This window comes from Cynara cardunculus (assembly GCF_001531365.2).
Source record: "Cynara cardunculus var. scolymus isolate 2C chromosome LG 6, CcrdV1, whole genome shotgun sequence".
Lineage (NCBI taxonomy): Eukaryota > Viridiplantae > Streptophyta > Magnoliopsida > Asterales > Asteraceae > Cynara > Cynara cardunculus.
The window spans coordinates 12,107,028-12,111,919 of NC_037533.1; positions in this window are offsets into that span (position 1 = coordinate 12,107,028).

The window sequence follows — 4,892 nt, forward strand, 5'->3', positions numbered from 1 at the left end:
GTATTCATCATAACTAGTTGAGGCTTTTTAATTGTGTCCAATAGAATATCTATTGAGAAACTTCAATGTGAATGAACAATGAAGTCGACTGTTTTAATGAAACAGGCTTCATGATGGTTTATGCTAAAAAGCAGTACACCCATCCCAACAATGAACTCAACATAGTGTGGAGTTGTACCTTTCCTAGATTGTACTTTTCAATCTCTGAGAGCTCAAAGAGGTCTTCTGTAGTCATTTGCTCCACTTTAGAATGGCAAAGAGGCATAGTGAAAGAGATGTCTTTCAACACAGCAACAAATTAGCACATTGGTGGCAATCCCTCCAAAAATATCCAAGATTAGATCAGCACAAACTCAGAGCAGCAAAGTGTCAAGACTTTAGGTTTAGGGTTTTTTCTAAAGATGTTGGAGTTTGGTGTTTACGATATGTGAATCAGTGTTTAGTGTTTAAGCTGGTTTAGGGAAACTCATAACAGAAGATAGCAAGAGTATCATATAGAACTTGAACACAGAATGATGAGACTTACTTGTTCTTTTAATAGTGACCTCGCAAAGAAGGTGCTTGTTATTAAAATGCAGACTGTAAACTCGCAAGAAGATCACTACAAACTGCCCAGTGAAGACTGTAAACTCGCAAGAAGATGCTTGTTATTAAAATGCAGGACAAATGAACTTATGAATAACATAATAAGACAAGGGTTACTTCCAATGTTGATATCTCAAAAAAAACAATTAGTAATACTACCATAAAATAAGTTGCAAATGTTCTTCGCAACATGACATAAAGGGGTGAGTGAACAATGAAGTCGCCTGTTTTGATGAAACAGGCTTCATGATGGTATGTAAAGCAACGTTTTACATAAACCATTCTTCATCCTCTCATATTGTAACCTATATTGTGGTATGAACCTGTTCTCATTGTATTCTCATGTAAAAAGTTACATTGTTATTTTGACTATATAGTATGATTGTTTGAATAAAACTGTGTAACTGTGTTGTCCATGATGCAGTGATCCTAGAGGCAGCTGAACCTGATGAACTAACCGTTCTAGTACAGAAAGAATTGGATTCAACATATGAATCTGGTAATTAGGTTTTTGTATTATTATATTATAAACATAATTATTTCAATAATTTGATTTCATGAACAAAATTACCAAGTCCAACTGCCTTATTTTCAGTTCTGTTCTTAGTTTTACTATAGCCGATTGATAGATTCATACAAGAACCATTTCGGCTACAAAGTTGTAACTTCCTATGATGAAACCAGATGCATCTTAGCTAGTGAACATCACGACACACAACACGCATTCCAGTGGAACCATTGCCGCTAGTGAACATCACTACAAACTGCCCAGTGCAGACTCTAAACTCGGAAGAAGATGCTTGTTATTAAAATGCAGGACAAATGAACTTATGAATAACATTATAAGACAAGGGTTCCTTCCAATGTTGATATCTCAAAAAAAAAAACAATTAGTAATACTACCATAAAATAAGTTGCAAATGTTCTTCCGCAACACAACATAAAGAGGTGAGTGAACAATGAAGTCGCCTGTTTTAATGAAACAGGCTTCATGATGGTATGTAAAGCAACGTTTTACATAAACAATTCTTCATGTAAAAAGTTACATTGTTATTTTGACTATATAGTATGATTGTTTGAATAAAACTCAGAACTTGTGTTGTCCATGATGCAGTCATCCCAGAGGCAGTTGAACCTGATGAACTAACCGTTCTAGTACAGAAAGTATTGGATTCAACATATGAATCTGGTAATTAGGTTTTTGTATTATTATATTATAAACATAATTATTTCAATAATTTGTTTTCATGAACAAAATTACCAAGTCCAACTGCCTTATTTTCAGTTCTGTTCTTAGTTTTACTATAGCCGATTGATAGAGTCATACAAGAACCATTTATGCTACAAAGTCGTAATAGCCTATGATGAAACCAGATGCATCTCATCTTGATTGTCGTATTGAAACCAGATTCATCTTAGCTTGTTCATTGAATTAAATTTTGCAGAACCCCAGGCTCATGCAAATAAGAAACCTTCTTCATGTCATCAACTACACCAGCAGGAGAATCCACATATTGTAATGAAYCCAGATGCAGTACAAGATTTTGAACAAGTTCTTACGGACCAAAAAGAAGATGTCTGAACTAATTTGAATGGTTAGTAAAGTTGAACCGGTAGTCTTAACTGAATGTTTAAGTCATTTGACTGTTGCAAATCGGTTTCTTCTATACAATTTTTTCCATATATGCATTTTATGAATCTTATCTAATTATGACAGTTCTTACACATCTATCAGAATTTATTAAGTTGAGTGGATTTCATTAAGTTGAAAGTTGATGGATAAATTTTGCAGTACCCGAGGATCATGCAAATACGAAAGCTTCTTCGTGTCATGAAATACACAAGCACGAGCATCGACATATTGCAATGAACCCAAATGCAGTACAAGATTATGAACAAATTCTTCCAGTTCAAGAAGCAGATGCCTCAACACATTTGAATGGTAAGTAAATATGAACCGGTAGTCCTAATATAATGTTGAAGTCATTTGTATTTATTTTAGTCTGCTGCAAATCGTGTTATACTATACATTTTTTTTTTCATATATGCATTTCTGAATCTCTTCTAATTATGACTATGTTTACACTTCTGTGAGAATTTATACATATTAGTAGTTAAAATGAACAAGCTAAGACGTATGGTGTATGCTTATATGAACCAAAAAACATTCTTAATAGTTACCTGCATATAATGAACGGGACTTACCTAGCAAAGCATCACAAACGTTTAGTGGTGATCAAATTCATATACATGTAAACAACATCAATTTAAGAATTACCGTAATGTAAGCAGCCATATATATATAGACACCAACTTCTCAAATTGATGCTGCATGAATTTTTGAAACAGCAGATTCATTTTTGCAGTTCTGTTCACCAAGGATATGAATCTAATACTTGAACTTTCAATCTGTGCATCCTACTTGAATTTTTGAAACAGCAGATTCATTTTTGTAGTTACGTTCACCAAGGATTCATTTTTGTGTCAATCAGATGATGGTCGTGGAGTTGTAATTATATCAAGACGGAAGAGAGCGAAAAGAAATATAGATACTGTTAGTGGTGTARTCACGGAAGATGTCCTGACTGAAAATGTATCCGGGATTGGTAAGTTATATCTAAATATAATCGAGCTAACATTTACTCTTTATAAATATGCATTTTATATTGAAATTAACTAATTGACCGTACAATGCAGCATCAATGGAACATGAAAAGAGTCCTTCGATGTGCACTAGAAGCAAACGTCAATATGGGACAGTAGATGAAGTTTGCCATACGGATAAAGAAACTAAAAATATAGGTGAGAATTCAATCTATAAATGATGTGATATTTGTTTGGTTATTCAAGTAGATAAAATAACATGACATATGCATTGCGACACTAACATCTTCATTGTTTGGTTTATAACATTTGCATTAGGAAAAACCCGGCGAAAGAGTATTGCGTTAGATGAAACAAAGGATCGGGGAAAAGATGAAACGAATAAAGGTAAGGAACGATTAGAAGATTCTGATGCAAGCGAAGGAAATGAATACGGATTGGAGAATTTGAGAACTAGAACGTCACCAAGAACATTACATCAGACAATCGTTGGTTTAAATGACGCCCAAAAGAAAGTGGTTAAACAAATGGGGCTTGGCGCTTTATTAGAGATGACAATTAATGGAGTTCCATCGAAGCTTGGGTTTTATGTTGTCGACAACCTTGACGTGAAGAAGATGGAGTTGAAGGTTGTGAATGGTGCAATACCAATCACAATTGAATCAATCCATGAATTGTTGGGTTTGAGAATGGGAGGAGTTGATATTCTAGAGATGGATGAAGTGGAGGATTCAAAGAATATGACAACTAACTGGAGGAAACAGTTTGATAAGAAAAAAATGCGGCCGAAAGACATTATGAAGATAATACAAAGTTCAGGAGATGCAGGGTTCAACTTCAAACTGAATTTTCTTGTTCTCTTCGTGAATCTGATGGTTGAATGTAATAGGATRGGATGCTGCAATTTTGGGTTCCTATCTAGAATAGAAAGTGAGGATGTAATACCAGAAATAGATTGGTGTAAGTACATATATGGGAAGATAAAAACAAGCAAGCAAAGATGGAGGAGGGATAGTAAAATGTGCTTCTATGCTGGCCCGTTGACATACCTCGCTGTAAGTTTTCCTAGGTATATAAAACTACAAAAAAAAACTTTACATAACAAAACTAATATTTCATTTGCAGTTGTTATATGTGGAAGCGACGATAAGTCCAAAAGTTGTGGTGGAGCACAAGGGCCATGCAATCTCAGCATGGACCCTTGATTTGTTAAAGAAAAGACAATCAACAGAGATTAAAGACGGAGGGTTCGGGCTTTTACCTCTACGACCAATAGCTAAATCAAGTGAAGATGTTCATCACCGTTACGCTTCAAATCAAGAGAATATCGGTGAACAATCAACACCGACACATCTGAGCAAAGAGGTTTGATTTATGTATTGTATTTTCATGAAACTGCTTATTTCGTTTAACACAGCGTATCTTGTTTCATTTAACACACAGTGATTGAATGAATCATGTTTCAATTAACACACCGTGATGAATTTGGGTTATATGTTTACCAATGAAATTAGGTTCATATGTAGGCTGATGAATTTGTTTTCATAAGTATGTTATATGCTGTATTATGCACAGTTTCAACATGAATTCGGTTTCATCAGTATGTCCCTTGCTGTTTAATGAACCTAAATGCACAGCATGTTACATTTTGTTTTATATGCACAGTAACAGCAAGTAACATGCTGTTAATGAACCTAAATGCT